Source organism: Sturnira hondurensis, unplaced genomic scaffold, assembly GCF_014824575.4.
Source record: "Sturnira hondurensis isolate 20B ecotype Veracruz unplaced genomic scaffold, ASM1482457v3 Scaffold0023338, whole genome shotgun sequence".
NCBI lineage: Eukaryota > Metazoa > Chordata > Mammalia > Chiroptera > Phyllostomidae > Sturnira > Sturnira hondurensis.
In genome coordinates, this window is record NW_028095969.1 from 151,649 (window position 1) to 162,334 (window position 10,686).

Genomic DNA, 10,686 nt, shown 5'->3' on the forward strand with positions numbered 1-10,686 from the left:
TTTACAGCCTGCAGGACACCTAGGACCAGCTTGGTTTTACTCTAATTTCACTGTCGTCCCACCCAGCTTCTTCCTTCACCAACATGCAAATTCTTTTCCTTCCCTGCCAGCTAGAGAGGCAGATGGGAGAGGCAGGTGTGGCCTTCATTGTCAGTAGTTCTGATGTGAAAAGGGGCAGCACAGTCATTTAAACTGATCCAACCTCTTTGCAGCTTACAAAGTTAAACAGCTAAAAGAAGTAAAATAAGAAGGCAATGCTTGTGGAATGTACAGTGCATATTGGCGGTGCGGGCCTCATTATGATTCACGGGCTTGCTTCTCCCTTTCAATCGCTGTGGTCAGGAAAAAAAGATGGAGGGGATTGGTTACGCAGATTCGGTGTGACCTAGTGTCAGATCATAGTACTTTCATCTAAAACATCTTTCCTAACTGTAAAAATCCTATGAGTATCAATAAGCATTTCATCATGAAGTTTTATAATATTAACTAGGAATACCAGACAAAAGCGTATGCATATTTACACAGTATAGTAATCATTGCACCAATTATTAAAGCCGTGTTTGTCGGCTGCAAAAGCATTTTTAATTAAACTTTCCTGGCCATTCTTCACGAACCGTGGGCTCTTCCCCCGCCCTCCCCCCAACTCTTCTCCCGGCCCCTCCCATCCTCCGTCCTCCCCGCCCCCCACTCCCGCTCAGCCTGGGGGTGAAGGGGCGCGGGGGGGGGGGGGTTGAGCTTACTTTCTTTGGAAGGCAGTGGATTTTTCTCTTCCGTTTCTGTCTTCTTCAATTTTGATTTATCGAATTTCTCAATCTCGGCCATATCGGGTTTATCAGACATGGTTGCTGAGGAAGCTGCAGATACAAAGCCGAGGAGGGAGTGTGAGGGCTGAGCCACCCAGTCTCGTTTCTCCTGGCTTAGTGCGCTTTGGCCCTCGCATCCCCAGCCTGAAACCCCACCTCCGCCCCTTTCCGCAGTCATTCACGACTAAAACCCCAACTTTCTACAAAAAAGTACCCCCATCCCGTTGCAGTATTGTTTTGAAATGTGGGGACCACTTTGAGAAGATGGCTCTCGTCTTAGGAGGCCGATTGAGCGCTGCGGTTAACTGCAACGCTTTAACCGAAAATCTGCCTAGGAGGGGGAGAGCAGTGAGTTTATGGGGGAGAAAATCGAGTAACACTTCTTAAAATAAAGGTAAGGTTGCACAGAAGAGTGTTTCCATTTCCTACTGGTGCTCCCTCCCTGCAAAGGTGCGGCCTGTGCCGCTTTCCTTTGTGACAAAGGCGGCGCCTCGGACCACCGCCCTACCCGCTTCCTCCCCGCGCGCAACAATGCAGCCAGCCGCACAACGCTGCCCCCTAACTCATCCGCATCCGCACCCACGGTCAATACAGGAACCCCTGCGCCCAGGCTCCCACGAGCGCCTTTTACCCCTTCCACATCACTGGCCAGGACGCCACCCGAGGCTGGAGAAGAAACGTAATTCTTGTGCCTCCGGGCTAAGATGGTTGTGAGTTGGAACAAAGAATCTTTCTTTCCCTGATTTATTGCCGCCCAGGAGGTAATGGAGAATGTCCCCAGGGTGCGGGATGGAAAAACCGTTCCCTGAACGCTGCTCAGTCAAACACCAAGTTGGTTTTGCTTTTTTTGTTTGTTTGTTTGTTTCTGTGGCTTTTTCTTTTAAATTTAACTACCCCGGTCCCGACCCCTTTTAACCGGTATCTGCAAGGATTCGGCATTCCCCAGCTCCCCAAAGCAGCCCTTGTCCGGAGGGCCTTGTCTGCTGTAGCGCTGCCGCAATAGGGATGCGGACGCCTCGAGGGGAGCGCGGCCGCTGGGTGGGAAGGAAGCTGCCTAGTGCAAGGGTCCCAGGGCTCACCCGAGGGAGGCGCTCGAACGGGAGAAGAATCCAATCTGTTAAGTGACCACTTCGGAGAGCCTGGTGTGGTCCAACAGAGCTGGGTGGGCACGGCTGTGGAAATGAGATGACGTCACCGCCCTACCACGCAACTCTTTTGGGTCGGGTCTCGAACTACATCCAGCGATAAAATAAGGGACTACCTGAGGTTTGGGCACCCGACCCCGTCCACCAACACACACTAACCGCAACAAGGGTGCAAAAAAATAGGACAAGCAAAACCCCAAGCTCCCCCTTGCTAGTGTGGCTCAATGGATTATTGACTGCCGCTGGCAAAGCAGTTCCATTCCCAGTCAGGGCACACATCTGGGTTGCAGACCAGGTCCCCAGTTTCGGGGTGCATGACAGGCAACCACACATTGTTTCTCTCCCTTTTCTTCTCTCTCCTTTCCCCTCAGTCTAAAATAAATGAATAAAATATTTTAAAAAATGAAAACCCTGTCTTCAACATGTCCTTCATAAGGTCCTTTCCGTTTTATGTCTGTGTGGAAGTTTGTAACTGCCTCGCGAAACTGCTCTTGGAGACCAGTACAGGATAACAGCCTGAGTGATACCTAGCGCGACATGCATTCCTTTACTGCAGTTCTGGCTTTGTCTGATGTAGCCATCTCCAAGCAGTGTAACCTCGAAGGAAGGCCTCCGTCATTTCAGTACTAAGATTCGTGTGATTCAGCTTTCACAGCAGTAGAGGCCCTTCGCTCCACTGGGCCCTCTTTGTCTCATCCTTGGTCTTCCTCCCGACTTGGTGGTGACAGACCTAGGTAGGCCTAGGATGAATGGAAAATCACCAGGCAAGAAAACTACCTTGGGAAACTGCCTGACTGAGAAACTGCCTGCCGACCCTACCCAGGACAAACAGATGCCCGGGCTAAGACTGGAGTCTGGGGTCAGCCTACCCAACATAATAGGATGTAGCTCTAATCGGAGGCTTGACAAGATGTATCAAGAACAACGGTCAGTAGAAACGGCACACAGCAACCAGCTCTAGCCAGTCAGACTCTGATACCTCAACCACTTACTCTTGGTGGGTTTTTGTACTTAAAAACTCTGCCCTAAAAACAACGGAATGAATCCTAACTTCCCTTGGTTGGCTCCCCAAGCTCCCTAGGTTGGCCCCAATTTCCCTCCTATTCCCTGCTACTAAACCCTGTTGCTTAGCTTGCTGCGTGGGTCTGATTTCTTGAGCAACTCCAACATAACAGGGAGAGATGTCACTCAAAAGTGATTTTTGAAAAAATGCCTTCACTGTCACATTTTTTCATTGCTATAATATTGTGAGCACCTACATGAAATAACTGGAATATCTGATGAATTGAGATTAATTTATCTGGAGTTTACAGAGTTCAATGCCTCCCCTTAGAAAAATAAATCATTCAGGTACTACTGTTGACTTAAAGGCTTGACAGTGAGGAATTTCTGTAACTTTCCCGTTCCTTATTTTCCTCAATTATAAAAGTAATTGTAAGGAGGCCTGCATTCAATGCCAAATACAACATTATCATTATTTCTAAACTCTAATGATTAAGTTTAAAAATAAAACTGAATATTTGAAAGAAGGCTTTGGAGCACAAGACATTTTTGGAAAGTACCAGTAAGTTAGATCTAGAAATATGAAAGGTTTACATATGGTTCAGCAATTTTCAAAATGATGCCCCTGGCCTCTGTATCAGTAACTGCTACTCCCTGCTTTGTACTGAAACTAGTTAGTTACAAATGCCAGGCCCTGAATCTATAAATGTCATAGGAATGGAAAAAGTCTTTGAGATTATTTTTAAACAAAAAACAGTTTGCAAATACTCATTCTCCTCTTCTGCACCCTGAGAGAATGTTTCCACAAACTGTTTGCTAATAATGATGATGGCAGAGTCTTCCATCCAACTGGGAATTACAGTCTACTGTTTCTACAGATCCTTAAAAACCACTAAAGGAGCATCTGGGACTTCCCCATTTCCAGTGACTTCCTTTTGAGTGGGGTGTTTGGGAAGGAAGAGGGAATAGAGGAATTCCCTTTTCTACACTTTTATTATTATTATTAAGGCTGGACTAAAATAAAATAATCAAATTGACACAAGGCTAAATTAACAGAAGAAAAACAGTCAAATGCATGCATATGGGAGAATTACAATATGATGTGCATGTCATAAAGTGAGGTTAAAATAAATAATTGAACAGGGTACCTTTTTACACTATGTAGACAAAGAAATACTTGTAATTGATAGGAAAACTAAGAGCTAATTAAAAAGGAGAAATGAATCTAATAAGGTTCAAGATTCACTAATAAGCCAAAAATAAAGTTTGGGCTTTTGTAGTAAATTAGTAAGAGTGTTATAGTTGCTTACAAGGGTTTTTTCAACTCTGAATTTTAAAATTTCCATTACAAAGTTTTCTCATAGAGCTCAGGAGTAGGCAAGGCACCCCTCATAATGTCAATGGGAAAGGAAGTGGACACTGACCTCACCTGTCTCTGGCCAGTCTAGAGTGTGTAGGTCCTTGACTTTGTGCAGGAAAGATTTCACAATATAAGTTCAAATGATTTTGAGAGTATGTTTATGAAAACTGAGACAGTGAAACAAAGGAAGGACACAGGACAGAAGAAATAGGAGCGGGCCTGGGCAGTGTTCTGCTTTGGCTCCCTAGAAGTATTACAGGAAAGAAGTGAGCCACACTGGGCTGCATGGAGTCACTAACAAGTAAAAGTCATACTGACAGCAGTGAGCTAAGGCAGAGCTCTTACCAGCTCATGGGAAAGACAAAGAAAAGGGGGCCTTGGAAGCAGGATCAAGATTTTAGCCCAGGATGATCTTCCACTGCCCACTACTCCTCTGGTTGCCACTCTGGAGGAAATCCTTAGAGTTTAGGAGAGAGATAAAAAGTGCACACCTCAAAAAAAGAAGGTACAGGTGTCCTCCAAGGAGAGCATGCCATGGATCTTTTGTTTTGAGGATTTTAAGAGATAAGGGTTAGTCTTCCTTAAATATTTTATCAAATTCTCCTGTGAAACCACCTAGTCCAGGACTTTGTAAAGAAGGCACTGGGGAAAGGAATCAACAAGCCATTTATCAGCTTTCCTGGTGTGTTCTTTAATATGCTGATGTGCCAAAGTGTGCCCGTACAGAGTCCACAGTCATTCTGGTCAGCTTTACCTCTATCTTGTGTTTGTCTGGTTCCAGCTAGACTTTTTGTTATTTATTCTGCTGACTTCATCCATTCTTGGGTTTTGATTCTTTTTGTAGCGCAAAAAGGACTACATGGGTCTCTGACCAAGGTGATATAAGGTCTTTACTCTTTGGTTAGGAAGGTAAGGCATAAACCATCTGCTCTGAAGTGTCCTTGGCTAGGAGAGAGAAAATCTTGAAATTTACCATCTGGCTGTAATTGTTTAAATTGTTTGAGCAATTTGGCCCCCATTTGTTTGACACCTAACTAAAAATAATAGAATCTGCTGTTGGTGTTCAGAATGAACCAACGTGTGTTGCAGTATGAAAAAGGGGCCACATGCTAAACCTTATCAGCTCAGGACAGGTCTGTACAGTGGCTTTACAAAACTAGAGGCCATAAGTAACCACACAGGGTCATCTGAATATAAAAATCTCTAACTAAAATGAGTCATTGTGGGCAGTCATGTCCTAAGTTTATTATTTTTTTTGACAAAAGTCAGTCTTTACTTTTGAAATTGTCTATGGTCTTTGTTTATCTAAGGTAGTGATATGAAATGCTAGGGTAATATTCTTTTCCAGACCCTTTGAAGGCACAAATGACACCAGAGCAAGAGACCACATTATTAATAAGCTGTCCATATATAATCCCTAAGTACCATAAACATTAAATATCCTATGCCCACTAATGTCAAAGATGTGTCTCTCTCTGTTTCACTTTTTATCTAATCCTATAGATTTCTGTTTGCATTCTCTCCTTAAATTTCATGTAACCATTCTTACATATTCTTCTTTCATTCAAATATATGAAATAAGCTGCAAAATAACAATTCTTTGGAGAGTTTTCTGAATCCACTGAGATCATTCCTTCCAGCAATTGTCATCAGTTTGACTCAAATAATCTCAAATAAAACTTTTTTCTTAGGCTGTACCTTATTTCATAGAATATATACAGTGGTAGTCATTGAGCTAAAGGCAATTTTAGCTTCAGGCTCAAGAGAGATTCCTGCTCTACCTCTCCTTAACCTAGGTTAATTTGAATTAGAACCCTTACATATAATAAGAGATTATTAGAGATAATCTTTTTTGACCTATTATAGAGGAAGGTAAACTTTTATTTACTAAATGGTCACTCTTCTTAACATTGTGACCCTCTGAAGCCCCCATGGCATCTTACCTTATCCCCAGCTCAGGATGTTTTAAATACTTCAACTGTCCCCTTTATCTCTGATTCTCTCTTGTATGTGGTGTTTCTATGCACACAAGATATAACTGGATGTTTTCCTTGTCAGTCTGAGTCCTGTTGATTTGATTATCTAGCAAAAAAAAATTTAAAGCTGTAGTACATTTTGAGAATCAAATAATACTAGGCTGTAAAACAAACAAACAAAAAAACTTACTCTTTGCCCATGGGTCTCCAGTCCATATATGATGTTGCAAAGGGTAAGTTAAGTTAGGGTTAAGTTAAAATGCTAGTCAGAGAAAGACAAGCACTATATAATTTCACTTATATATGGAATCTAGTGAATAAAATAAAATAACAAAATAGTAAACATAAATTTTAATGTAGAACAGACTGACAGCTGTCAGAGGGGAAGGAAGTTGCACGACTAAGTGAATGAGGTAAAGGGATTAAGTGAAAAGGAAATAGAAAAAAGAAAAACCTCACAGACACAGAAACAGTAATGACTAGAGGGAAGAGGATGGGGGAGGGAGAAAAGGGTAACAATGGGATAAATGGTAATAAAAAAAGACTTGACTTGGGGTGGTGAACTCACAATGCAATATACAGATGACATATTATAGAACTGTACACTTAAAATATAAGTAATTTATTAACCAATGTCACCCAATAAATTTAATTTAAAAATAATGTGGAAAAGAGAATATTTTTTCTTTTTCTTGTATTACCATACTGGTCTTTACTTTCCAATTGTCAGGAACATACAGAGAATAAAAAAGAGGTGGTCAAGTAAATGAAATGAAACAAAAACTGAAGGAATATGTATAAGAATATTATGACACTGGCCATATTTAATTTTTATGTGTCTGATTTTATTATCTTTAAAATGTAATAATTTTACAACCTACCTCACAGGCTTTGTGGGAAGAACAAAAGTTTAGGGAAGTGCATAACAAGCACTTTGTATTATTATTATTATTATTATTATTATTATTATTATTTGAGTAAAATGTTAAGAAAACTAAAAAAATGTTTTACCATTTTGTTGTTAAATTAAAAATAAAATACCTTTCAAACAGATTATTTCAGATCAATAAAAATAGCTATTTGAGAATCACTGATAAAGGAGCACAAAGTTGTTTTGATGAGGAAACAAAGGGAAGAAGCCAATGACATCCATAGTGGAAGGCAATTGTACTAGTGTAGTTATCACGACACAGTGATGCTAATTCTAGACATAGTTTTTAATTTTCTGTACAGTATTCATTCATCCAGTGGTCATTTCTTATTTTTATAAACAGTTCTTTGGCATACAATGTTGCTTAGGCCCAGTCCAAAGGTCATTTTTCCCTATTTAAACATACCAAATATGCAAGGCAGTTCCTTTTGAATGGCAACTCTGGCTACATTTACTCATTTTTTTCTGACAATACTAAGAACATTGAAAATTTTTATTAGCTATTTCTCATAAAGAATTAGTAAACATGAAATATTCTGTTAGGCTTCTAACAAAGCAAATAGAAGAATTCCATTGGTGATTCCTTCTAAGAGCCAGGCATTGTAAAGGGTGCTTTACATTTGTTTTCATCTTTCAGACCAAACACTCGCCCATTGTTAGGCTGGGTGGGCATAGGAGGAAGCTCTGGCTGGACTTGGCCAAGACAGACATCCTCACAGTAACCTGAGTCTGAGGAAGAGACCACCAATGCTGTACTGCTTCTTTGTTCAGAGGGCACCAATCCCCAGTTCCCATGGGGAGCCAACGAAAATAAAACCCCACCACATTCCCTGCTTGGGTGTGACTTCTCCCAGCCTGACTCTGTAGACTGGGAGAAGCTCTCCCGGGAGCACAAACCCCAGTAAAGCTCTTTATTGTCTACTTTATGGCTGGTTGGCATTTCTTTCTCGGTGGAGCCTAGGAAAACCTCTCATCCATAAGGTGGGGTTTACAAACAGAGAAATTGAGGCTTAGAGATCCATCATTGTGACAACTTGGACAATAGCCACTTCCTATTACTTATGCTAAGGAGTACATAAAATTTGTTATCACCACATGCTCAGGCTGTGCTTGAGAATCACTGGAAACAATGAGGACAGTTTTGTTTTTTATAATGCCTGGTAGATAATACAGAAGTTGCTCAAAAACACTGATGATACTGTGTTGAACTGACTTGCTTAAGTAAACATCTTTGAGCCCAGCTCTGTCCAGTTATAAATCTGTTATTTTAGTAGTCTTGCTTTTTTTCCTTCAGATAATTAAATCCTTTTAATACTAATATCTCATCTATCAGGAATAATTCTAGCTCCATGGAAGATACCATTTGTAGGTACACATCAAGATACATCACAATTAAAATGGCAAAAGTTAAACACAAAGAGGGAATTTTAAAAGCACTAAGAGAAAGACAATTATATACCTACAAAAATGTTTCATAAGACTATAAGCTGATTTCATAACTTAAACATTTAAGCTCAGAAAATATTGGCATAAAATATTCAAAGTAAGGAAAAACAAACACCTGAATCAAAAACCATTTTAGCTAACTTGGAAATCTTTTAAAATGGAAAGAGAAATGATTTTCAAAAACTCAATAATTTTATTAAAAGCTAAAGAAATTTGTTATAAATAAACCAGTATTATGGACTTCTGCCAAGATGGAGGCATAGGTGGAAACACTGTGCCTTCTCCCACAACCAACTTTAAAGACAACAAAGTTTTAGTAAACAAAAATACAGCAAAAACACAGAAAATTGAACTATAAGGAAGTCCCACAATAAGGAACCATTCAGCCAGATTGGTAAGAGGGGCAGAGTCAGCCATGGAACAGGGTCGGTTGGTCAGGGAAGATCTCCTGACCAAGGCTCGAAGGCAGCCAGGAGCAGATCCCAGGTGTGGGGTAGCAATGGGCGGACCTGTGAGGGAGGACCATAGTCACACATTCATGTGCAGATAAACAAATGAAGGAGTGAGTAGTGAGACAGACCGCACAGCCCCCAGAGTCAGAAAGCAGCAGAAGGAACCACCATTGCCCCTTTCTGGCCCTTCCCCCACATACAGCATCACAATCCAGCAACTAAGTTGCCTAACCCTGGTGAACACCTAGGGCTTCACTCCTCATACATAACAGGCATGAACAGTCCAAAATATGGCTCACTAACTGAAAGCCCCAGAGCTGATAACTCTAAGTGACCAAGAAATAACCAGCCTCTCAGATGCACAGTTCAAAATACTGGTGATCAGGATGTTCACAAATTAGAGGAACATATGAAGGCTAAACTAATTGAAATGAAGGGAGATGCACAGGAAACCAATAGTGATGGAAAGGAAACTGGGACTCAAATCAATGGAATGGACCAGAAGGAAGAACAAAACATCCAACCAGAAAGGAATGAAGAAATGAGAATTCAAAAAAATGAGTAGAGGCTTAGGAACCTCCAGGCCATCTTTAAATGTTCCAACATCCGGATTATAGGGGTACCAGAAGGGGGAAAGAAACAGCCATGAGTGGAAATCTTATTTGAACAAATAATAAAGGAGAACTTCCCCAGTCTGCCAAAGGAAATAGACTTCCAGGAAATCCAGGAAGCTCAGAGAGTGCCAAAGAAGTTGGACCCAAGAAGGAACACACCAAGGCACATCATCATTACATTAGCCAAGATTAAAATGAAAGAGAGAATCCTAGAAGCAGCAAGAGATAAGGGAGCAGTCACCTACAAAGGAGTACCCATCAGACTGTCAGCAGATTTCTCAAAAGAAACCTTGCAGACAAGAAGGAGCTGGAAATAAGTATTCCAAAGTACAAAATCCAAAGACCTACATCCAAGATTGCTCTATCCAGCAAAGCTTTTATTTAGAATGGAAGGACAGATAAAGTGCTTCTCAGATAAGATCAAATTCAAGGAGTTCATCATCACCAAGCCCATATTATATGAAATGTTAAAGGGACTTATCTAAGAAAAAGAAGACAAAAAATATGAACAGTGAAAGGACAGCAAACTCACAGTTATCAACAACCACACCTAAAACAAAAGCAAACTAAGAGGACAGTTAGATCAGGAGCAGAACCATAGAAATGAAGATCAATATTAAAATATTGATTTTGTTCTCTGAATAAACAATTGGAATTTTGGTAGGAATGGATTGAATCTATTACTGCTTTTATTGTACATTTTAATAATGTTAAATTTTGGTGACAATAAACATGATATATATTTCTACTTGTATCTTCTTCAACTTCTTTCTTCAGCATCTCTTAATTTTCTGAGTATAGCTATTTTACAATTTTGGCTAAATATATTTTTTTAGGTATTTTTTGTTTTTGATGTAATAATAATGGGATAGTTTTCTGTCTTCCTTTCTGATATGTATTACTTGTGTAAAAAACAGCTGATTGTGACATGTTAATTTTGTATCCTGCTACATCACT

General features: G+C 40.5%; 1 long non-coding RNA gene across 1 annotated transcript; it reads right to left on the reverse strand.

Moving 5' to 3' along the window:
- Positions 1-765: 765 nt before the first annotated feature.
- On the reverse strand, positions 766-1,938 carry LOC118980770 (uncharacterized). The gene is made up of 2 exons (XR_005065217.1): positions 1,883-1,938; positions 766-854 (listed from the first exon to the last, which is right to left on the reverse strand). It is a non-coding gene; the product is annotated as an uncharacterized LOC118980770 (long non-coding RNA).
- Between the last annotated feature and the right edge of the window lie 8,748 nt (positions 1,939-10,686).